At 32.0% G+C, this 26,550-nt stretch overlaps 5 long non-coding RNA genes across 10 annotated transcripts; 4 read left to right on the top strand and 1 right to left on the bottom strand.

The window, feature by feature from the left end:
* Positions 1-1,624: 1,624 nt before the first annotated feature.
* LOC107964821 lies at positions 1,625-8,710 on the top strand. The gene is made up of 2 exons (XR_001703881.2): positions 1,625-1,898; positions 8,166-8,710. It is a non-coding gene; the product is annotated as an uncharacterized LOC107964821 (long non-coding RNA).
* On the bottom strand, positions 3,586-9,777 carry LOC102655794. 2 transcript variants are annotated; one of them, XR_001703876.2, is made up of 4 exons: positions 9,627-9,777; positions 8,917-9,191; positions 6,189-6,580; positions 3,586-6,038 (listed from the first exon to the last, which is right to left on the bottom strand). It is a non-coding gene; the product is annotated as an uncharacterized LOC102655794 (long non-coding RNA). The 2 variants fall into 2 exon arrangements; XR_408426.3 differs by having other exon boundaries at positions 6,189-6,333; positions 9,627-9,774.
* Positions 9,778-9,861: 84 nt separating this feature from the next.
* On the top strand, positions 9,862-15,558 carry LOC107964820. 3 transcript variants are annotated; one of them, XR_001703873.2, is made up of 6 exons: positions 9,864-10,206; positions 11,969-12,297; positions 12,401-12,658; positions 12,749-13,315; positions 13,461-13,992; positions 14,596-15,558. It is a non-coding gene; the product is annotated as an uncharacterized LOC107964820 (long non-coding RNA). The 3 variants fall into 3 exon arrangements; XR_001703871.2 differs by adding an exon at positions 11,395-11,582 and having other exon boundaries at positions 9,880-10,206; positions 12,401-13,315; XR_001703870.2 differs by having other exon boundaries at positions 9,862-10,206; positions 12,401-13,315.
* A 1,534-nt stretch (positions 15,559-17,092) lies between these two features.
* LOC100578572 lies at positions 17,093-19,422 on the top strand. The gene is made up of 3 exons (XR_408431.3): positions 17,093-17,860; positions 17,931-18,190; positions 18,620-19,422. It is a non-coding gene; the product is annotated as an uncharacterized LOC100578572 (long non-coding RNA).
* A 497-nt stretch (positions 19,423-19,919) lies between these two features.
* Positions 19,920-25,631, top strand: LOC100578589. 3 transcript variants are annotated; one of them, XR_001703877.2, is made up of 5 exons: positions 19,920-20,089; positions 21,567-22,499; positions 22,611-23,762; positions 24,103-24,395; positions 24,497-25,631. It is a non-coding gene; the product is annotated as an uncharacterized LOC100578589 (long non-coding RNA). The 3 variants fall into 3 exon arrangements; XR_003305087.1 differs by having other exon boundaries at positions 19,921-20,089; positions 24,531-25,631; XR_001703880.2 differs by lacking the exon at positions 19,920-20,089 and adding an exon at positions 20,131-20,220 and having other exon boundaries at positions 24,531-25,631.
* Positions 25,632-26,550: the final 919 nt, after the last annotated feature.

The following is a 26,550-nucleotide window of genomic DNA, read 5'->3' on the forward strand; positions in this document are numbered from 1 at the left end:
CCTTCACCGAGGAATATTCCTTTCATGGCGGTTACGTAGCGCGACAGAAATAAATCGAAGCTTTTTATGGTGTATTTAAATGAATTGAAATTACGAACTGCTGAACACTGGCTCCTTGGAAACGTACAGTCACATTTTTCCCATGCATAATTTTAATTCTCTTCCATTTTTACATGTCCTTATTAAATCTAAAACTTATTTCTTTCTTTTTGTCAACGTTTTTAGGTTAGGTACTTCTCTTCTGAAATTTCCCCCCAAAAAAATAAAAAAATGACAAAATTAATACAAATAAAATTCAAATTATTTAGAATAAAATTCTCTATAATTGAAATATCATGATATTAAATATTATTACATTGTTTAAATATCAATACTTATTTCAAAATTCAACAACAAAATATAGTTTTATTATTATCTGAAGTTAAGAATGAAAAAACGACTTCTCAAAGAGAGAATTCATATTTTTGATATAAAAACAACAATATTTATTTTCACATTTTATATGTAACTTTTAAATTAATGATTGTTTCTTAAATTATAATAATATTTTATCATGTTACACACATAGTTCAATAATTTGTATAGAATTTGTGCTTACCGAATTATACTTGCTATATAAAATACTTGTTTCTCAAATTTATTATAATTATCAATATTTTCATCTCACACTGTATACAAAATTTTTACTGGAAGCATCCAGATACCTCTTTCCAATCTTCCAATAAATTTTATCTGAACCCTCGATCAATTTCACACGATCGAAAAATTTATATTCACAAAAATCTCCAAGAATCACGAAAAGAAAAAATCTCAAAGATGCAAAAAGAAATGGAAAAAACCATATAAATTCCACAATCCACCCAAGACCGGCTTCTTCAGAAGCCTCGATCCCATCCGGTGGCCTTCACTATGATTTAACGCGATCGAGCCAATATTTATTAACCGCATTAATTACCTTTAATAATCGCAAGCAACACGAAAAGTATCTTTCCATTTATAAATATCACCTTGGTATCGTATAAGAAGCCGCAATTTTCTTGCAAATTCGCGGAATATGCGTACGAATCCAAGACGACCAATCTAACCTAACCTAACCTTGCGAATATACTCGTGAGATCCTTCGCTAGTTGGTAGCCGATACTCTGAGAAGATTAAGGGCTTATTACTGGCGCGACAGAGGATTAATGACGCGGGTAGAGTCAGTATATTGCATCTACATACCGAATAAATTCGTTTGCCTCTGATTGCGAAGAGCAGAAACGACGCGAGCAGTATGGAGGCGTTCCTGACATTTATCAATCCTAATTCGAGCGCCCTCTCGCGGCCTAATTGCATCGTTAAGGGCCGACCGACACTGCGATCTTTAACGATCCGGTGATTGGGGTTATTGATACTGGCCTCAGGAACGATCTTCGATCACCGGTTTTCGATTGATTTCGTGTACGTTGCCCACGCATGATTTACACCGTATTTGCGTTCACCTTCTCTTTCATTTCGGCCTCCGGCATAGCCTGGACTTAAAGCTCGTCCGACTGCTTCACTGCCATTCGCTTTTGCCTAGGTTAAGGCGAGTTCCAATGGATATACATACGTATTGTGCGTATATATACTAGATGTTGCGGTCAAGGAGCGCACGCGCGGATGAATCGGTTCGAAAGATGGCCGGACGTGACTTGAAAGTGAATACGGTCATTTCGATGAAAGAAATTTATATTTATTATATTATAGGATTGAGAATATCGATTGATTTTATTTGATTATTGTATGATATTTTTGATTTGAGTGTATGTGTGTATATGTATGTATATGTGCCATTACTGCTAAGAAGTTTTTATATTATATAAAATTGGCGAAGGAACTTAACCTCTTCGTGCTTATATCAACATTCAGATATCCAGGTATCTTTTTATGCGTTATATTTATGTTTATTTCGTTAAAAATAGATAATTTAACTATAATAAAAATTATCTATGAATCATTTGGAATATATAATCATATAATTAATGATATTTAAATGCTACAAATTCTTGTAAAGTAATACATATTGATAAAAATATCTTAATAATTAGCATTTTCTAAACATTTTTATTAACAATAAAATATAATTAATATAAAAATTATTATTGTTAAATGTTAATACTATTATTATTTTGATAATAGTATTATAATATTGTAAATAGATTTAGGTCATCTTAGAGCAAAAATATTTAATACTTTCAATCAAGTTTCTGATAAATTTGATTGAAGATTTCATATCGAATTTTTTGATCTCTTTGCTAGATTATTATACTTATTTTTGTCTAATGCAATTTAAATATCTCGGTGATATTAAAGATAATAAATAAATTTGTATGGATACGCGTGAAATGAGACATGTAATATTAGCGGGCTAACAGAGTAATTAATTCGACAAGGTCAATTTAAATAGGAAAGAAATAGAACGACATGTAGAGGAGTGGGTTTGTAGAAACCGACTAGAACAAGTTACTTGTTACAAAAACTGCTTTATCCTTGCTAGAAGAAACTTTTGTTCTGAGCAGACTCGTGAGCGAAAAAAGAAAGACTGGTTCTATGTTCTAGAGAGACATCAAGATCTTAAAACACTTTTCTAATGAATATGTATATAATATATAAATAATTGTAATTTAATTTCATTAAATAATAAAAAAATTTTTAAATAAACTCTAAATTAACATTTTCAAATGATTAAAATCCAATTTAAGATCTAACCTAACTAACCATCAAGATCTAACCTAAAATTTATTCCAAATCTATAATAGTAAGATATAGTAGGAATATATACATATTTGCATATATTTCAAATAATTATTTTTATATATTCTAAAAAATTGGAAATAAATTATATTATATAAATCGCATCTTTTGCAATCATTTCAATATCCAATCGATTAATCGATATTTCATTCGATTTTCAAGAATACAACACATGCTTTTAAATCGTACTGAGAGAATATAATATATACTTCGATAAATAGGAAGGACAAGTACAGAGTCACCGTTAATTATCGATCAATCGTGATTTCGATAAACAGCAGTGGTTAGAAGGCACCGGCTTTGTATCATCGCGACAAGGATATCGAGGATATTCTATCGATCCCTGTTCGGCCTGCATACGATGCACTAGGAAGTAAGCGTTGTCCTGACAAATGTGATTAATCGGCACCAAACACGGTTGCGGGTTGTTGCACTCGCAATTAAAGCCTGTTAATAAACCACCAAGGCAAATCGTTTCGCGCTCGGTGGAATGTGAAAGTTACTAGATAAGTCTACGAGGTTTATACCCCCGTGTGCACATATATATGTGCGTGCACGTGAGGTTAGGTCGCTAACACTAAACCACCTCATTATCGGATTCAGTCTTAATTGAGATTAGTTTCGTTAACGTGTTCGCGGCCGGACCAGTTCCGTAAACCGATATCAGCCTCCCTATGTAAATGTCATTATCACGATCAACGAGCTGGAATAGAGGTTCAATTAGGCGATCGGAAGCTGGCTTTTCTCTCCCCGACCGGTTCAAATTCACCGCGTGCCGATCTTGAGTAATATCGCTGTGCCGTATTTTTCTTTTTTTTTTTTCCCTCCTTCTTTTTTAGGTTAGATCCTTTTACAAGAATTGAGTTTAAAGGTTAATCAAGTTAATAGTTTTGTGTTGAAATTCGATAAAGTTTATGGTCTTCGTTATGAGATTGACTTTTATTGATCAACTTTAGAATTTATTATCTTTTGTTAGTTATAATTAGAGTAAACTGTTATTTTATAATTTCTAGGTACATTTAATTTTATTGCTTCTGTTCTAGTATTAGTATTTTTAGTTAATCTATCATTTAAAAATTCTTATAATGTGAATTTTGACTTGATATTGGAAAAGAATTTTTTTGAAAAATTGATTAAATAACAAAAATAAATTCTCTAATTCTTTCATATATATTTTTGGAAAATATGATTGAAAAATTGAAAATTCCTTTTACTAAACTAAACATGATATGACTGGTAAACATCATAATGAAAAATTACGATTAATCTCCAACCATTACCATAATATATATCACACTTTTTTATACATATACGTATGCATCTCAAAATAGAATCCAAATATAAATAACCGTCTGCCACTCCACTTCAACCTCTTCCATCCAATCACGACCATCATTAACCCTTAAATCCCATTAAATCCCCTCCCTCATACCAACTCTCGTCGCACACTCTCACATCTCGCCTCTGATACAAATATCAAAAAGCGAGGCGTCTCAAGGCCACGTGTAGAACCGCCTCGATTTTTCCAACTGCGTCTACGGCTAGGTAGACAGATCGATTCACGGCAAGTGTGTGCGTGTGTGGTAAGTGTGCGAGTGCGTGAAGTATCTACGGCCGCTTCCGACGTCGTAAATCAAGATGACCGATTCGAGAGAAGAGGCCCTTAACTCGGTGTGTGTCTGCGACCTTCTCGCTCCCTCTCTCTCCGCGAAATAATCGACCACGTTCCTGCGTTCCACGTCCACACGGGAGCGTGTCGAGGATGCTGGCCCCTTGGGCGGGGTGAGTGCATTGTACAGTTAGGATTTCGAGACGGTTGAGGCATAATGAGAGAAACGTGCTGCCTTCTGGCCAAGTATTGTACCAACAGATGAGATATTGGCTAACCATCTATTTTTCGGCATGGAGGCAAGGCTAATTCCATTTAATTCTTCTTTGCCCTTACAATACAAAGATAATGCAATAAGTCTTAAAAATGTTTCTTGGTTCTTCTTGGTTCTAAGGACTTGGCAAAGGTGGCTCATCTTATTCTCTTTTGACTTTATAATTAATATGCAGTAAGTTCTTAAGAAGGTTCTTGATTTTAGTTTTAAACAGTTGGCCAAGGATCCTAAAAAAATTCAAAATCAGTCATGGTTGTTGTAAAAGAGGAGAGGAAATTTTATAAGTCTGGAAGAAATTTGAAAAATTTTATTCCATAGTTTTTCATCTAGAATTTGAATAATTTGAAATTGATATTAGAATTTATTGTAGACAGATTATTAGAATTTAGAATTTAGAATTACATAATAAACCCTGATTATAATAATGAGAGCATCATATTCGAGGATATGAGAAATCTTTATTACAGAAATCTCTCCTCTATCTATGCGAAAATCTTCCAAATTATCATCTTTATTACCCTACTTTATTTCAATGCATCTCATTTCTTCATTATCAGCTTCAGATCAAAGATGAAAATGAAGGTGTCACTCTCACGTTACAGCCAATCATTTCGCCTAGCCGTTCTTATCTCTTAGCGACTTCTCGTGAAATCTCGTTTCAGCCGGAACCAGTTTTCGTAAATAGGAAAAATATTTTTAATTAATTTTGAAAAATGTAGCAAGGCCAGTGACCGGATCGACCAGTATCCGAGAGTATCTTATGTCCAACTTGGAAAATACCTGGATTATTATTAAGAATTCCTTGGCTACCGTCCAACCAGTATCGTGAGAACGGGGTCGAAGGATTTTCCAACCTGTAAGTGATCTTTTCATTCGCGAAATGTTATCGTGATTGGTCGTAACAGGCCGACCAGGATAAGGTTTTACGATCTAATATGTGTCAATTTTGTATCGCCGCTTGTCTCTTTGGATTTATTTCAATTCAAGTTATTGATCGGATAAGTTGTTTGGCAGGTAGATGGAAATTATTGCTTGCGAAGAGGGAAAAAAGATTGTTCTTAGGAGGAACGTTCGCGAAGATTGATTTTTAACTTTGTTTTAAATCTTTTACAGCAATTTTTATTACAGGTAATTGAAAGTTATTTAAATGACATATTACATATATTGATTGAGGTATAAACATATGTATATTTAATTGGTCATTAACTAAGTGACTGTAATTTGCAACAGACAGAATTGAAATAACTCATATTGTGTTTTTTGTCTGAAAGGCAAGAATGAGTCTATTATAAGAAAAAAGAAACTATTACAATGTACGTACGATAAATCTTCTTTATATTGCACAGTATTTTTCTATACTTGCATCATTGTATACAGCACCTTAAAAGAAAGGAAAAAAGTTGAAAGAAGTAGTATTTATAAATCTTAACCGTAACTTATCTAACTTAATACATTCTATTTATGACGGTATAGTAAAATAAGAGATATTGCAAATCGTCAGAAAATAAAGAATTAATATCTACTACCTACGTGAAATTGTAAAAAAAAAAAACCATTGAGGAATCGTGAAACAACGTATTGTAAGTGCGTAAATACGAGACGTGTCACAGTACAAAAAGCATTGTTCGTCGTTTTGCAAAGTGGTCGTTATTCACCTCGATAATGACTGTTTTGTCTGAAAATAACGAATGTTTTAGATAAATCGAGACGAGAGAACGGTCGGGCAAAATGATCGTGGTGGAAAGTTACGAGGATACTCGAGATTGATTGAGAAATCGATTGTGCTTGTCCGACACCTGTTGACACGTGGAAAACATCGGCGAATCGGCCAACTTAATTAATCCATCATTGGAAGAATAATCAAGTGTCGGATAGAGTGTAATAAGGAGCTCTCGATTACTTCCATGAAGAGGATCGTCTTCCTTCGAGGCGACAAAGGTCGTGGTAAAATGGAAGAGAAAGAGAGACGACAAGTATCGAGAATCACGTTTTCGATATCGTGATCAGATTAGACGAGTTAGAAATATATTTATAAGTGGATTACATATATTACGGTTCTATACTGGAAATGATATTTGAATCTAGAAATCAAGGACCTATGACCATCATATTCTCTTTAAATTTAAAAATTTTAATAGATGATTTTTATTTTGTGAACAAAAATTATTTCAGTGCATAATTATATTGAGAAGTTTGTGATTTGACAAATCAGAATTAAAATTTTGGTTACCAAATATTCTTGGATTTGATTTACAATCTATATTATAAGTATGATTGCAAAATAAATATTCCATTAACATTATTCAACTTGTATATTATTTTTTACATTTTTTTAAAAAGCACATTTTTGTCTAAAATCTCTATTTATGTTGCAATATAATTTAAATTATATAAAAATGTAAATTAGATAATATGTATAGCATATTATAACTCATCAATTTTAATAAAGTCTCACATCTTATACTTTATAATATCAATAAGACTGATATATTTATTATTAGCTCTTTGCTATATTATTACCAAATAAATCAAATATTAAATAAGAAGCAACATCCTTAAACCTATCAAAAGTTTAAAATTAAAAAAATTCTATCTGCGAATCGTGTCACTTTCACCAAGAAATTTTCAAAGAATACCGTTCATTATCACTTTTATCGTTGCACTTGAGGATAATTTCTCCAAATGAGACACCAACTTAGTAGGTACGATTGCATCTAGCGCGAAATCGTTCGTCGTGGAATGTCGCAAGGGGTCGGTCACACCCGTGCAAGGACTCTCACCGAGGACGATCCACCATTCTCGAGGAGAGGTTCTAACGAGCGTTGCGTAACCGCGGGCGCTCATTAGCACGTCGAGATCCAATCCCACGGCTGAGCGGCTGACTGACTGACTGACTGACTGACTTACTGACTCTCCTTACGAAGCTAGGAGACCGACAAGTTGCGAAACTGTTGTTGCGCTTACCAATTATGCGAACAATTCATTGTTGACCGTTCTTCCGCGTGGAAACGTTTCAAAAATTTCCCACTGAACCGTGTTGAGTCATTGGAAAATGGAAACGAGTTCAATATTCATTTTAATTGAGTTTTGGTTTGTAAGGAAATGTAGTAATGAAATTGCTATAACATTGCATGTGTCTCTTAATTCTTTTTATTAAAATCTTATATTCAACATGAAATATTTGGAATATTTTTAAATTTTGAAGAAAGATTGCTAATGAAAATTAATAAAATGTTTAAAGATTTTTTATATTATTAGATATATTATCATACATAACAATTTAGATTGTATCTACTTAAAATCTTGGATAATTATGTATTCTTCAGATCCTAATCTCAAATATTAAATGTTATTTTACAATAATTACATTTTAATCACTTGTAATAAGCATTATTTTCATTATGAGAAATGAATGATTAATTGAAGCTATTCATAGATTATACTACATATAATTTTTATCAATTATAATATCATAGAAGTAAACATAAATGAATTTTTCTAATTCAGGAAAATAAGAAGATGAGAATGAAAAAGAAGATAGCCTTGGATGATTGTTTCTCCTTTGACATGTGGAAAATGGACAAGAATGCAATAACAATAGTCAAGGACATGTCGTATGCTGGTGGAAGCGGTTTGCATTCATGACAGAACAATGTGACATGGGATTTGATAGGTATGGAACAGACTTGTGGGTCGAGGTTTGGGAATAAAGAAGTTATTTGTGAACAGAATGAAAGAAATGCTTATAATGCAGAAATCTTAAATTCTTAAATAAGAAATTTTAGATAAATACTCTTAAAATTGTGAAAGATCAAAAAAAAAAGAAGACTAATTATCTTAATCATTTTAAATTCAATGAACCAATAAATATTTTTTTGATTTATGTATCTTGAAATAAATAACATGAATAATGATGTATTATAACATTCATAGAATACTTTCAGAGAATTAATTCTAAATATTAAAACAAACACAAAAGTTGATATACAAAAATGTCAATTGCATTAAAGGATAGAATTCATAATAAAGCAGCAAATATACAAATAAAAAAACTTAAAAAAAAATACACTGTTATTTCTCATTTTAATCCAATCTTCAAATCCAAGAATACGTAACCTAACCTAACCTAACCTCCGTTGCGCGTACATACGTAGAGTCGAAGACAAGTGGTCATGCCGAGTTGTAAATCGCCGTCTCTCAGGTTTCGCGTGTTATCTGGTCATTGGATGAAACAGCACGCGGAATATGGAGCACTTACCCTGATCACCGTAACGGCGATCCACTTAGCCTGGGTAACGACCGACCCGGACCATCATCAGGCCGTCCGTCCTGGATGGCGTGCACGCGCGGTTGGCGACCTTTACGCCATGGGACCACGGTGTTCCATTTGCCGGGAGATTGAAATTCCGCTCGTGGCTCGGATTACAGTGACGCTGCTTGGATGGTTTCTCGCGACTCCTGCCTCTCTGCCTCCTACCTCATCTATCCGCCGGCCACTCTTGAAAGCATTCGAATGTAATGGTCGGCTAACGACTGTATTTGCAATTCATCGGACTGGCTTAATTGCGTATCGTGCGTGGCGTCCACGTCCGCGGAATAATTCATACAATCTTGTCCTCTGCCTTCCAAGTTTACGAATTTTTCCGTGCATATGCAGAGATTATCTCGTGAGATCATCTCGTCGAACTATAATTCGAAATAAAGCATATTCGTATTTGGACTCGAACATGATGATTCGTGATATTTGTGAAAAAAATTGCATAATTTTGGTAGAATTTAATCGTTTTTATGATATATACAGAGACAATTCTTTATATATTATATATAAATAAATGACAAATAACCTTAATTTTGTTTTTAGAGATGACCTATTGCGCATGCGCCAAAAAATTCGGAAGACGAAGAAATTCAAGCTTGTATGAATTACTTTAATATGTATATGTAGTTTTACATAAATAATTTACATACCTTTTAAGCTCAAACAAATTTCCTGTCATGTATCTTCAAGAAGATTACTCGATATCTTAAACCGCCCACGTCAATTACCGCCACGAAAATCTTGGCTCGTGATTTCTCTCCTGGACTCCATTTTTCGTCACGTGTCAATGGTGCGCACGCTCCTTTCGCATTAACGCGCATGTCAGTCCAATGGAGATTAATTGCTTACCCACAACCGGCTGCAATTACAACTGATCGCGATTCGTACACTTTTACACGAATCAGCACGATGGAGCGCACGTGGAAACGAGCTTTAAAGGAACTCGATATGGTTGGGTGCTCGTACGAAATACTGGGCGAAATAATGATGCCGTGAAACGAGGTACGATCTCTGGCGGCTCCCAGAAATCTCGTGTGTACAAATTAACGATGGAATTCGATTACGTGAGTGCACATACATTTAAAGTTGAATACGGATGGGAGATTGATGAAAATGACGTTCGCATCATTCGAAACACTTCGCGCTTACAGTGTTAAATTATGTGGATAATACATTTCTCATATTATTATCGTTGTTCTTTGCCATTTATGGAACAGTGTTTAAATACATGTAAGTATTATATGTATTTTATATTTATTTTTGTAATCTTAATTAAGAGACATTTTATTCTAAAAAATAATTAACAAGTAATTTGTATTTCAAATATATTTATCTTACAACTAATAAGTTAACAAGTAATTCTAACTAATAAGTAAAAAATCTTTAATATCAAAAAGAAATGTATTTTGCATTAAACAGATTCGTCTGTTTACATTGGACGAACTGACTGTCGAAGTAGACTATTTTGGTATGCGTATAGTCAGACATGTTTCACTCGTAACACTTATGAATTCTGCACTGGATCACGGTTCACCGCGTTACTTACATAAGACAACGACTCAATTAGGTCGATCGATGATCTTCTTAGATCTAAACGATGGGTAAGAATCGCTCTCGATTCGATTCAGTGAAAGTTGATTTTCTGTCGTAACAAATAAGTGGAAAAGAAATTTACCGCGCATACCGTGATACATAATAATTTGTTCATTTAAAATTATTCTCAAGATTGCAATATATCAACGTTAAAAAAGATTATAACGAAATGTTCTATTAATTCCAATTAGCATTAGATTAAATTATGTGGTATCAATTTTTTGAAAATAGAGTTTTGAAATTCAAATATATTCTAAGTTGGATACTATGAATTAAATTATCTTTTGTATCTTTCGTATTCTGGATTATATTTTTCTGATGAATTGTATTTTAAATTTTTCTGATAAGAAAAAAAATAATGATTGATATTTAATATTTCATTTTTTAATAATTAAAATAAATATGATAGATATTAGAATATAAAATAATAATATATAAAAATATGATAGATATATTTAGAAAAATGGTTAAAATCTATAATAGCTTATTCTTTATATATTCTTTTTTAAATTTTTTAAGATTCTTTTCTTTAATTATTTTAATTGATTGAAAAATAAATTAAATTAATAAATTCCTTATTTAATTTAGCATCTGGTTAACATAAATTTTAGATAAATTTTATTGACAGTAAATTTCGTTTTCTTATCGATTTCGATCGCTTTAAAGACACGACAGTCCATTTTTCAGGGCCAATTCCTGTTTCCTTGATCGATGACAGTTTACAATGCCGCGTTTAATGATCTCGAGGACAGCTTTCACTTTGTTTCGCTATTTTCCCTTTGAAATTCCCGAGGATAAAACAGGGGCCACCATTTCCTGTTACAGTTTCTGTTGAAACGAGCCTCGTGTTCTCTGTATCCGCAAAGATCGAACAGAAGCCGGATTATCGTCTCGATCGCGATCGTTGCTTGTGACTGGGATCGCCGACTGTTCGAACAAAAGCATTGCAAACGGATAAATCTTTGTGGAAACACGATTCCAAGTACCTTTTGTTCCTCCCTCGTTCAGAAATTGTGCGTCGACTAAAATTATGTCGAAGTTGTTGAGATACGTTTATTTTTGATTTATGTTATAGTTAAATAGTTTTAATAGTTGATCTTTTATTTGTTAAATGTATGGTGAAAACATTTTAGTCTTCCCATTTCTTTTAATGTTCCCATTTCTATTATTAGTTTGAGGTTATGTTCACTATTGAAACAGAAATATATAGACAGGAATAATTTTCACGAATGATTATATTTTTTTTATACGCATAATAATATTTATTATTTAATATTTGAATTGTTTAATTAGTTTTAATAATTTGGAAAATTTTAAGAAGAAAAATTTGTTTTCTTTATTTTTATGCAAGTTAAATTAAGAAACGTTCATCCAATAATGATGGTCTAATTTATTACAGAATTTAAAATTGATACGCTGATTTGGAAGCATAAATCCTGTTATTATTAATAACACGTTACAAATGACGTGGAGATATTATAATTATCTATGATGAAGATCGCGTGTGTCATAAAAATCTAGGAAGAAATGAAACTTAGCCCGGAATCTTAATTAAACCATCACTGGTGTGAAAATAATTGGCGAATTTACTATTCCTTTGATGTCAGATAACATAGATTTCTCCTAATTAAGCTTGACTTACGCCAACAAGATTTGTCCATCAATTCCATAAGACCTAGAATTAAAATTGATACTTTCAAAACGATACGAAACAAAGCATTTCGTACAGTAAGTAATATTTCGTCTGTTAAAAAAAAATTTGAATCCGATCGACAAATTTTTAATATTTTTAATATTCAATAATTTATACTAATAATAATTTATTTTCCAGATTCAAATAATTTTTTTAAAAAAATTTGAAAACTAAACGATAAAAATTTAAAAAAAAAATTGTGTAAAGAAACAATCTAAATTTAATAATTCTCTTATATGTTATATATAAGTAAATATTATATATTCAGCATTATATTCTTGAACAGAAACAAAATTCAAAAATATATGTGTTAGAAAAAAATGTTTTATAAAAACATATCACAGTACACTACACATTCAATGTGATGTAAATTCACTGTTGGATTTCAATCTATAAGTTGAGAAACGCTGATCTATATAACACTATTTTCTATAACATTGTATATCAAATGGAAAATATAAATCTTCTTTTAATCTTTTCATATAGGTCGAATATTTGACAAAAATAACGAGTTAACTAGCCACAGTACATCACGTATTTTCCAAATGAAGCAATTCTAATTCAATCCATTTGAAAAACGATTTGAATCCAAGTCAATGATCGATGGAGGAAAACAACTCAAGGGTCACCGTCCGTTCGTATCAAAAGAAGGATATTTCCAGGATCTTTTCTAGATAGGACAGGCGTGCACAGGCAGAGTATGTGTCGTGGCCGATAATTATCGACGAGGCTGATCGTGCGTGCGGCCAGAAAAATGGCGAGCAACGGGACAGGTCGGTCGGCGACTACTGCCTAGACCGCGGTCTCCTGTCGATGTCGAATGAAGATGTCCCGGCTACGTTCTCCCTTGCCTACGTACCAGCTGGAATAAGTGTGGGTAATTTGCTCGACTGGCTAGACCACTTGTTTTGCGGAGGGAACCGATGCCGTTTAAGAGACCGTGCCACCGAGCAAATCCTCGTTCACGTATGTGTTACGTAATCCATGTGCACGATTATTGTATTGGATGAAAATGGATCTGTGAGAGATGGATTTATGATTTTGGAAGATAGAGTAATTCATTTTTGATATATTATGTTATTTAATGATTTTTTTATTTTGTATTTTATGTCTTGGTATTTTTTAAGTTTAAACGACTTGAGATAATAGATACTGCATTTTATGAAGTAATAGTAATATTCTTTCATTTTTTTTTTAGTTTTTCTTGTATAAAATCATGGGATAAGAACATGGACAAAGTTTGCAATTATGGAATAATGATATTGAAATTTGATCTCAAGAGTTAAAAAAGATATAATCATGTTTTGATAATGTTTTATGAAAGAAACTCTTGCTACATCATCAATTAGTAATACAAATTATTTTATGTATAAAAAGAAAGAATATAAGAATACAAGATTAGTGAAAAATATTTGAGAAATAGACCATTAATGAAATGTGTGAATTTTTAACAACAAAAGTTGTTATCTTGTCTTTAACTGATTAAAATTCTAGATTTTCGAGAATTTCAAGGTAGTCTAGTTTGTCTTGACATGCAAAAATGTGATTTTTGATCAAACATCTAAAACATTCGATAAGAGATATGACTCAAATGCGTTTAAAAAAAAAATAGTTGAAGGCTGATTGCATGAAACATGCAAAGTGAAAATAGGTGTCGAACACGAAATAAGAATAATAAAATATCTAATTGAAAGGTATAGATTAGTCAGACACGATATCAAAGTTAATTGGTAACTATTTTTATGTTTATATATAGAACTTTATATATATGTAATAGAGCTTTATAAAGAATTATTATGCGTTAGATCGTAAATTAAAATTAACATTTCATTCTTTAATTACAAGAATTCTCTTATTTGAAAAAATATTATAGTATTTTATATTAATTTTGATATTAGAGGCTCCATTATTATCAAATTCATTATGATAAAATGAAATTGAAAAAAATCATCGATTATATTTATATCATGTAAAAATTAGATAATCATCTTTATTATCAAATATTCTTCTTCTATATTGAATAAAATATAAAGAAGTTTGAATATATTTTTTCTCACTTATTATTCTTTTTTTATATTTGTTATAATATAAAGAAAAATCCAAACTTTCACCATTTTAATATTGATTAAATTTCAATACCACCATTTTTTTATATCTAAAAATAATTTAGATTTCAAGTACTTTTAATTTTTAATTCTCTTTCTTCTTTATATTTAGAAAATGCAAGTACTAACTCGATTATCAAGATTAAATTTCAATACCTCATAAATTTTATAAGTAGTTTGAATCTCGATTTTCGCCTACTTATTCTACTTAACTTTTATTGTACCTAGCAACTTAGAGCAAAGAAATGAGAAAACGCAAAGTATTCAGTCGACCTTTGACAACTCGCTCGGAACACAGAGAGGCCATACGTCAGGAAGACCGGTTAATGGACACCAAAGTAACAACCGGCAGGTTTCCCTTTACTCTGTGCTATGCGTTTAAGCAACAAGGGCCGGTGGGTAGAATTAATGAGGCACCAGTTTCCAGTAATGTTAGTCGTGATAGGATCGACGGATCAAAATGCAGATTTGTACGGATGAAGATTCTGGCACCGGTTCGATTGCTGTACATGTTCCAATTTAATGGTTTAAATGCTACTATGTTGTTAAGGTCAAGATGTATTTAGAGATGTATTTAGAGATGTATTTAGAGATGTATTTAGAGCTCGCGATTAAACATTTGATAAATATTTTTTGATCAACCATTGAAGATATTTTATAACATAAATATTTAATAATTTTAGATTTTTCAAATTTTATTTCTTTATAAATGAAAGTAATATTTTGGAAAGTAATTAAAATGTATTGATTCAGAAGATAGATTCTAAAAAATTATAAAAATAATTATTTGTTTCAAAATTTTGATCAATAGGAAATTAAGTATATTAATGTTAAGTACTTGTTAATATTAAGAAAGCAAATAAGAAGAAAAAAAATTAATAACATTGATTGAAGCTCAATTTACATATAGTGAATAATCAATTGTAGAAACAATACTAATTGTACAATGTGTATAGTTTTATAGATATGTCATACTTAGTTGTGCAAGTATATAGAAAATTATAGGATGCATCGTTATCATTCAAAGACTTATAATATACCTTATTCAAACTATGTTAGATATATGAAGTCTTTCAACATTTTCTAAGATTATCATGAACCTATGATTTTAAATGATGATTTGAATGACTTGACATTTTTGTATTGAATATATGATGTGCCATTTCAATGAAATCTATTTCTGAATAGAAATATTTGATGATTAATTAATGAATGTCAGCTTGAATAATTTCTACCTACTACTACTTTATTGGTCAAACTCCTTTATTTTTTTTCTTTTTTTTATACAGTGTATTTTAAATATACTAAATTTAAATATACTATTTTATTTATTTCTTACTTATTCACTTCAAACAACTTTCACATATCAATTTGATTTTAAACTAATATTTGTTATTTTGTTACAAAAATTATTTTTTAATTCACTTAAAGAATTTATTTTAATATTTATTATCATTCATAATATTTTAAAAAGATATTCAAAAATAATTTTAAGAGATAAATTTGAGTTCAAGATCTTGATGCTTAAGTAATATTTCTCTTTATAAACATTCAATTTATTATATTTAATCAACAAGAAATATTAGAAATATATTAAAATAACAAAGTAATCTTTAAAAATTCTTAAAATAACTTGATCCATCTTCTCCAGACCAAAGACCTACTCGTCATGCCAAGCTCACACAGCTGGCTGTATTTCATCAGGAAAGTTTTGTTCCCGAGTGCATAGTGCTGCCGTTGACCCATGAAATTACCCGTTGAAAATTTCCCGAACGCCGTTTTCCCCTGTGCGCGCAACTCTCACATTCCGACCACGCGTTTACATACGTGTGCACGTATATAATGATAGATATCACCGCATCATCTATTGTAATGAGAATCGCAAATAGGCGTGCAATTTGATAAGCTTGTCAACCGCCGTTACGGTTCATGCGTCTGCAGAATTGAATAGGGATTACAGTTAGACCGAAGGGCGCTACGGGCGCAGACAGACAGATACAGGAAGAAGAGGCCACATAGTTAGGTTATGTTATGAGAACCTATATGTATTTGCATACATCAATTTTGAAAAGGTTATGCGGTAATGATTAATATCTTACAATTACTTTAAATAATTTTAATTGTGAGTAATCGTTGTGACAGACAAAGATAGAAAGGGGAAATTACACAGTTAAGTTATGAACAGAAATCCTTTAGAGTTATATGTACTTATAGACAGATTCAGGAAGGAAAATCTATATAGTTAGGTTATATTATGAGAATCTATATTTATTTGTATTTATTAATTTTGAAAAGATTAATATCTTACATTCTTTAGTTACTTTAAATAATTAGAATTGTGAATAACACAAAAAAATTGTTGTGACAGAAAAAAACACATAAAAGACAAATTACATAGTTTGAAAAGTTGCATGGTAATATTTCATAATTAAAATAATTTAGTTATAGTTGTATGGTAAGACAAAACCATGTAAAAGAATTAAAGAAAGATATATAATGTACAATAAGATGGTGATTCTGAACATTATAAAAAGAATTGATTAATTTGATAGATGCTATCTTCATCATTTTTAATATAAATAGATAATAAATTTTTCATAATATATGTGCCAAAGAATCTTTTTAATTTGATATCATTTATTAAAAAAAAGCTTAAAAATTTATTATATATTTGAAATCACGAAAGAATATCTTTCTAAAAAAACATTTGACGTTGTTGCAATGATTCAAATATATCGTGCATCGAATTTTTTTTTATCTAAAATACTTTGAACGAACTTCCACGATTTTTTATATTTCTCAATCATCTCGGTGCATAAGAAATTACAGCATAACAAACTTATGATCCAACCTTGAAAAATGGCCATGGAACATTTTCCTCCACGAGACAGCAATAATTTCCAAGCGAAGCTTTTCAGGATCTTCGTTAAACGTTCTGAAGTGGCGTTCCCGTTAGAGGAATCCAGCTGGCTATGAGGAAGCAATGTCCTTTGTCTTGTCAGACGCGTTTCCCCGTTCAAAGCTTCGGACTTCTCGCGTCCTGGGGAATTCATAGGTTTGTTATGCGCGCGATTCCCTCTACCGATGCAATCTCGCCGCGTTTTATGTTCTTGTGCCTGCCACTAGGGGGAAAAACGAATCGCGCGAAACGTGGCCTGAACCGATGGCGATCAAGTAAAAACGTGGAAACGTGGAAACGTGTACCAGGCTGCTACTGTACCTATTTTCCTGTTTTTTTTGTTCGCGATTCGTTTTCCAGCGGTTTTCGATCGTGAACGATTCTGCGGCTTCCGGAAGAGGAAGGAGACGTATTCAAGATGTCCGACGATAAGTTCGTTTTGTGGTAAAGTTACTTGATAGTTTATTTTTGAGTATCGCTTTCAAAGTATCTTTGTTGGAAATGTGCATACGTAATTTTGATTATTAATTTCAAAATAATTTTTGAAATTGGTTTTGTGAAATGGCCTTTCATCATTCAAATATCTTTTTTCAAGTAAGTTTTTGACTAATAAATGAATTAAAATGTCGTAATAAATCTAGAGATTTTTTTTTTGTTTCCAAAGATAATGAAAATATTGGAATGAAAGTATTTTGATTATGATATCAAGAATAATACAGCTCGAAATTGTAAAATTATTTATCAAGAAGAAAATTTGAAGATGATTCTATCATATTCAATAAAGTAGTTAACTTTATTGTCGATTTGATTCGATGTGCATAATATGAAGATAAGCAATGAAGTTTAATAAAATATATACAGAGTGTCTCATAATTTATAATGAAAATATGATCATAAAATATCTCTTAATTGATATAAATATTGGTATGTATTATTTTCTATCATTATTTATATTTTTTTTATGTTTCGTCTTTTTAAATATGTCATCTTAAATACATTTACATTTACATCTACATTTAACATACAATGATAAATGGAGATAATATAAAGTATGAAAAATGAATGAAGTATGAAAAAAATTTAATTTCTTAATGTTTTTTTGCATTTATCTTACGTCAACGCATAAAATATTGGATTCAAAACATTATATTTATTCCTTTTCTTTTCTTTTTTTTTAAGAATGTGTATAAAGGTAGCGAAAGTTTTAGTTTTACTCAAAAAGATATAGTTCCATTACAACATGCCACAGAATTAATTAACCTTTGAATAAATCCAATAATTTAAAAAATTCACTAAATTAACAGATTTTCATCAGATTTTAACTTCCTTCCAATCTTTTTTTTTATGTTCCAGCTGTAATAAACTTATTCTCATTTAGCATCGTGGAAATCAACGCTTTATTTATTTAATTTAAAAAAAAAAAGGCTCGAATGCATTGCTAGAAATACCATAAATATCAAACCTCTCAAGGCTTTCCTCTTTTTACAAGCCATAGAACGTGAATTTTTCTTCCCAGACTCGACTGTTCTCACGTCATTGAAAAAATGAAAAAAATAAAAAAGCAGGAAACTCGACAGAAATTTCTCGAACATATATAATACGAAGAAAAAAGAAATTTCACATAGATGTCGATCTTACGTAAAACATGGATACAAATCTATTCCTCGATGCAAAGGATAGTTTAATGTCACTGTTTCCATCTTCGACGTGAAAGCATTTGGATGAGACAAATTTATGAAACGTCAGACATGATCATTGTACACGGGGCCAATGAAATTCCAACGGGTTGCATAAGGATTTCCTGGATGGAGGATCACTGGTGAAAGCTGAGACAACGTCCTCATTATGACCTTTTAACGTTATATTGGATTATTTTTATGATAATTACCACCATTTGTGTATGGTATGATGGTACGTGTACGTGGACGTTGAATGAATTTAAGAGAAATTATAGATCCAATGTGCTATAATATATGTAAGTTTGTAGTACGGGATACAAAGGATAATGGTAGCGGAAAAGGATAATAGTAGTGTTTCGATATGCAAGATATTCGAAATTATATGGGGTATAGCGTGGGACATCTAATTTGCATGTCTTGAATAACTATGTATTAAATGTTCACTGTATTAAATTGTGTATAAAGCATTTAATTTAATTTATTTTCTATGTCATTGGAGATTATTGGAATTATATAAGATAAAGGAAGTTAATTTATTCCATTTTTATTTTAAATATAAAAAAAAATATAATTTTTTTTATAAAATTAATTTTTATTTATAATACTATTATAAATCCTATAAATTATACAATTTTATAATTTATATTCTATAATAATATACGACTATTTTATAGCTATTTCTGTATAATTCATTCATTTAAAGATATAATGATATTTAAAAATTCAATTGAGATCAAATATTAAAAAACGTAATTTATAATCTCATAATGTTTTTTCAAAACTGTCATTGAAAAGCATTTACGATCAATTGTGTAACAAAATATATATTTAGATGCAATTTTGCAAATGTCAGTATAAAATTTAAATCTGCTAGAATTTTGTCTATGATTTAATCGTAATCGAATTGGAAATACGCATGTGCAGAGCAATTGAATCTCTCGCTGTATAACCGTTATATGGCGCCACTAATTGTCTGCAGAAACGCGTGGATCGTGCGCAAGAACCAGTTTCATAATCGTGCTGCCACTTGAAAATCAAAAGTGATTTAAATAAGTGATCGTGTATTAGATTGATTTCTGATAATGAAATTTGTGAATTTTTAAGATGATATTTTAGTCTTGAAACATGATGAATTTAAAAAAAGGTTAGAAAATTGAATATTCTCTTTTTTTTTTAAGGTTAGTGTTTTAAAGGTTAAGTTCATTTTTCAAGAAGTTTTATTTCTGATGAATTGAAATAAGAAAAATATAAAATAATTGAATGAAAAAATTACAGGTAAATGTTAAATATTTTTATAGTAATTCTATAAAAGTTCAAATTCTTTCTAACATATATTAGAAATGTAAAAAAGTGTTAGCATATATTTGAAACACTTTGATGCTTATTTGAAACATTGTTTGAGAATTAGAATCTTGTTCTTTCATCATCTTTGTACCAATACAAATGAAAGATACATTATTTCATAAATAGACATAACTTTATAATTAGTTTACACATCTTCATGTCTTGATAGCAAATATTTAATGTCAAATAAATTTTAAACTACCAATGATAATAATTAACTATCAATTGAAATTAATACTTTTTTTTTACGATCATAGAATATAAAGCTAACTAATATATAACTAATATAATATAAACTAAAAGATTATAAATTTAAGCATTAAATCTTTTTTTATACTTTATAATAATTATCTTCATTTAATCTATCATACAAAGAACAATAAATATTCTACTGCATTAATTAACGTCAATACACGTCACTAAATGAACAGGATTGTCTAAACAGCAATAAGAAAAGTATGTGTTCAGGGAGAGGTAACGAACACGAAGAAAGCAAGTTTCGCGCGCTAGCAAATCTAACCTCGAGCGTATTCTAGCGCTAGTGGTACAAAGCGCGCGTTAATTACGCTGATTGATTTAAGCTTAGTCGCGAAGGATTTAAGAGGCTCACCGTGCAAGCCGCATAATACACGGGATATCCTTTCGTGTCTGTACAGAGTGTATTTGCACGCGAGTATGCAATGGTGCGCGCGCATAATTGCACCTTATTGAGGAACGCGCGCAGGGCGTGCCATTTGAATCATGTTCAGTTTATGCGTGGAATTATTAAAATGTAATCTACAACAGTTCGATGTAATAAATCGATGGTATTTTATTTACAAGCTAACTGTGAGCTATGTATCGTTTCGATGTTACAAGGGATCTAAGAATTTAGAGACATATTATACGTAGAATGGAATGCTAAATAAATGTGTAATTGAATCTTGATTCGATGATTTTCAACTTTGGAAAATATTAGAAAATATTTAAATATCTTTCAGATTTAGATTTTTGAATGAAATAAATATATATCTGTATATAAAACTGTATAGATATCTGTATAGATCATAAATCAGAGATCTTATAACTTAAAATGAATTTTAAAGCTATCGCTAACTATAATTATTATGCTAAACAAAATAATATATTGCAAAAACCATCGATTAAGAGTATATTTTTCAAAAATTGTAAAAGAAAAATTATTAATTTTTTTAAATTCACAATTTGAAATTGTATTAACCAATCTACACACATATTAAAAGAACAATTTTAATCAAATATGATCGAAATTCTCGTAGCGTTTCCAACATCAAAGGGCACCGAAGATCCTCCACAACTAACACAACGTGTTCAATAGCGACTCACCCGTCAATTTGCATGGTTGCGTCCACCAGAGATGTTTTCTTCGGATTGTCTCCAGCCCGACGATGCCTTTGGATAGCCAGAACACCGGCACGACGACGAAGGAAGATCAACGACATCCCTCTCAACAGTTTTTTTTTTAGATTAATCCCGATAACCAACTCCGCCCAACTGGAGATCCAGTATGGATGGATGTTCTGCTAAGTTCGAAAAGGCGGATCTCTTTCCGCTTGAGGGCAACGATCGTCCCCCCATGCGACATCAGCCTTTGAATCGCGTTGATAGTAATTGAGACGTACGCGTCCTTGGGCTGGGACGTGACGCCGCCGTGGGCATTATTCGAAACGAGAACACGCGGCTTTCTTAATTAAGACCTAATGGCGGCTTTGGCCTCTGTTATCTCGCGCCAACGATCTGAAGAATTGATTTCTTCAAGGGGGCTGGTCCAGCTGCTATCGCGCCTATCACTGTTAAATCTTACTTCTTTTGAAGAAATCGCGTATGTACGTACTGTGAAGGAACGTTGTATCTGTAATTGGTCTCGCTAGGTTGGATACTTCTTCTCGGCGTCAACAGCCGACGTGTCGCAGCCAAGAATGTTAAATTGAATCTTGATCTTTCGTCGTTCGGTTTGTGTTCTGTTACTTGTCTCAAGTTTGAACGAGGGAATTTGTATTTGCGGGGGGAATGTTCGCATAGTGGTTAGTTTTGTTCTGACAGGATATACGGAAGATCAGTGGATAAACTCGTTTTAGACAAATGAAAATAGTGTATTCGGTAAAACTGAAATTATAAATTTCAAGTTATAATTGTAAGATGATTTGAAAGTATAGAAATTTGAGGAAAATTGGATTGGAACAATTTTGAAGGTACTAACTTTTTAAATTCTCTAATAAATCAATTTAATTTAATTTAATTTAATTACATCTATTATCTTTTCATTCTGATATCATTTGTAAAATTAATTTGACTTGTTTCAGTTTCAAAAATGGCATTATATCATTATGGCAAGATATACAGAATAAAAATCCCGAACTGAACTGAAAGCAATAAGTTCCAAAAGGCAAAAATTTTTTTTTCCATCTCTAGGATCATGCAGAATGAAAATTCTTTCATAAGATTATTATTCTCTTTATTTTTTCCACTTATTCGATTCAAGGTTTCCTTAACGATTGATAATGGAGACGTTATTCATGTGTCTGAAATGCAAAAGCATCTCATAAATACAAATTTTAGCTGACTACTTCAATGACACGGATATTCTTGGCAAAACTTTTAGATCAGTGTTTCCAACCTTCTTCAAATCATTATCTTCTTTTCAAATAGAAATATTCTCCACGTTCTGAAAACATTCGTTGACCACATAGTTGGCCAACAAGTCAATGAAAATGCAAAAAACAACTATTGAAAATATCCATCAGATGGCGCAACAGTCACCAACGCAAACAATGTCATATAATACCCACGTCATTCGATAAAATGCTAATTCTATGGAGATATGATAATTTTTCTTTAAATTTCCAACAGTCCAATAAAAATCGAATAAAGGAGAAACAAGGTAAAATTTTTTTCACTGATGTAAAACCCAACCAAACCCTTACAAACAAACGAAGGAACGTAGCAGCTGCAAGCTGAAAATGCACGACGAAAGATCCGCACTTTTTCCTGGTCGACGCACACGCGCGCCCAGCTTGTTGCGGTTGTTATTTATGGCCGAGCGGTTTATTGAAAGTGAGAACACGATTGTTACCATGAAAACGTTTCGTTGGCGCATGCGCAAACGGCCGGACATCCGTGTGTAAGGCCTGCGTTATTGCTTTATGGGAGCCTCGATTTCTCGTATTCGAAATCCGGTATAATGGAATCTGGCCACTTTCCACGACAAATCTATAGATCTGGTTGGGACGATCTTTTCTCCTTTGGAAAGAAATTCTGATTATTCATGTACCGTTGCACGTTTAAGTCGATTTTTGATTTTTATAGTGTTGACGATCAAGATTCTTGGGTTTTGGACGATGCGTATGCTGGATCGAAGAATTTGAAATTCGCGCCAATCGCTAGCGATAAGAAGAATGACTTCTGAAATAGAGATATGCATTTTTTTTAAAGATTGAAGAAGATTTTTATTGGAAGTACGTAAAAAAAAATTCTTATAGTACAAGAATTAATATCATTTTAAAAATGTTTAAAATAACTATTATTTTTTTATGTTTCGTTGCTAGTTTGTTACTTATTTAAATATATATTCTAATTTTACCTGAATTCAGATAAAAAGAATTTATTTCGATCTTATAATAGTAAGATATATATCATAAGTTAAATGAATTTTTTTGAATTTCTTTTATTTTCATTCGAGACGGAAGTAGTTCTATTTTAAAACCAGGAAATTTACATTCGTGTAAAAATAATCGTAAAAATTTTACACCATTTGGAGTCCAGATTAAGTTAAATTCCTCGTTATCCATCTTCCAGAAATATTGCCCAACACACAACACGAGATAACTCCTTCAAGTAAGCTAGGCTATAATCTTGAAACGATTACAAAAGGAAAATAATTTTATGAGGCAAAATTAGATGGTTTCACAATGGATTCTGCATATGCCACTATTATGCATTTCGTGCATCTACGTAGTTGCAAAGTGCAATTGCACTTATTTTGAATGGAATCTCCATACATTTCAGTGCAAGTTCCTTTGCCAAGAGTAGCAGGGGAAATCTTCAAGTGCAACAACAATTATTACCTGAAATGAAAATACATTTTACACGTAAGACACCATTGAAAATTTATTTATATTAAATTGATTTACATATCCAAATATACTTATATCAATAATTCAAATTATTAAACCAACAAAACATATTTCAGCCAATAAATATAAATATAATTTTATCTCTTTAAGAATCAAACAAAATTCATTGTCAAGTTTAACTACCAAGTGGAAACAAAGCAAAAAGAAATTTCAAGAGAATAGAAACTAAACAACCGTGCATTAAAACAACTCAAGAAAATAAAAAACAGCATGCACACTATACACTCAACAACCATTACTAACTCGACCATCCCCTGTCAGTTATTCATCCGTTGGCAGCTCTTAAGTATAACACCGTTGTTCTCTAACCGACTTGTCAGCCACGATTGTTCGGATTCTTACCTCGGTACATACCTAAGCGATAATGGGTTCAGTGAACTTTCCAACATTCGTTAAAAGGCTTCCCTATCTCTACGTGTGGTTGGACACACTGTTGCGCGTTCCAACATGGCGTTACGTGCACACACACACGTGTAGGTGCGCGTACGCACTCGGCCAAGTGTATGCATTACCAGCGGGCAGCTTTTTGCGCCCGTATCAGTAATAGTAATCAGGATTTACTATCGTGCGCCCCGTTATTGCACCATCGGCTCGAATAACTGCGACAAATGCTCTCTGGACGCGGAGAGCTCCGGTATCGAACCCTCAAGGCTGAATCCTCCGCCAAGGGGCGTTAACTGTGCACGAAATTGTTCACGGGGCCGCGAATCGATGACGCGCCATTTATTTTTCCACTTTAGGATTAACGAGTAACGTTATGCAGATTCTTGTCCTTTTTTTTTTTGTTTCTTTTTAACTTTAATAAATTTGAAGAGGAATCATTAATACAGTCCAAGATTTTTTAAAAGTAAATAAAAATATATTTGTTAAAAATTTTGAGAAAAAATAAGGATTTGAATTTATTTGTGATATTAATGATGAGATTGGTGTAGAAAATTTGACGTAGAAAGTAGAAACTTTATATAATAAGAATTGGATGAAGACACAAATCAAGTTACATTTGAAAATACAGTTCAGCCTTGAGTGGATTCGATTTGATTTCCAACTAACTAATAGTCTTTTCCTTTCTACCAATCTGGTGGATAGATCAGAACGTGTCTCGTCATTGAGATATCTAATATGATGAAGAAATTCGAATCCAGTTTATTATTATAAACAAAAAGATTAAAACCTTTAAAATTCAATTCGAAACACATCGCTTTAATATAAAGATCCCTCCCTTTCCACCTCTAAAAAAAAGGCAAGCGATCAACGCCAATAAAATCCTAATTAATCGGCCGAGCAATAAACGGAGGCGCGTAAATTCAAATCCGATTTGATGGCCGCTATAAAAAACTGGAAACCCGATATTTCGACTAGCGTGCCCGCGAATAATTCTCTCGGCCTGTCGGCGCCAAAACGGAAGAAAACGAGTGGAACTGCGGCCTCCGTGTCGGCGAGGCGTCAATAAAGATTCAATTTATTCAATGACTCTCGAAACGGCAATTGGCCGCAACGCAAATGTACATATTACCGAGGGAACCGTACTCGAGAGAGGAGAAACGGAGAAACCGTTCCCTCGGGAGCCGTAATTGCCAACCGATGCTTCGGCCGTGGTGTTTATTACGCTTCTCGCTAACAGAATAAAGAGGCTTCATTACGACTGTTACATAAGCTATCTATCATGTCCGGCCAGGGTCAGGATAAGAGGTGTTAACGTCTGTCTAAAAGGCTCGCCTGCGAATCGAAACTCCTGCATCATCCTTGCAACTATTCCTCTACCTGGAAGCTAGCCTAAGAAGGTAATCAGGTAGGTTTCAATTGTAGCTAGTTAGCCTCAGAATAGTCAGTTACGATAGAGCAGCTAGCTCTAGGAAAAGATTCCTTGGAAGTTGGCTAGAGAGTCTATCTAACTAGCTGTGACAAATTGAATAGTTAGGGTTCCCTATACGTGGAAGCTAGATTTTTAGAAGTAACTAGAGACAAATTAGGTAATTAGAAAGTGTCTCTTGTCTGGAATATATATATAGTTTTATTAAGTAGGGGAGGAAATTTATGAAATAAACCTTAGATTAATTAGCTAGCTTTGACATTAGCCAATCTTGAGGTAACTAGAGGAAAAAATAGCTAG

The sequence above is a fragment of the Apis mellifera genome, linkage group LG8, assembly GCF_003254395.2.
Source record: "Apis mellifera strain DH4 linkage group LG8, Amel_HAv3.1, whole genome shotgun sequence".
In the NCBI taxonomy this organism is placed as follows: domain Eukaryota; kingdom Metazoa; phylum Arthropoda; class Insecta; order Hymenoptera; family Apidae; genus Apis; species Apis mellifera.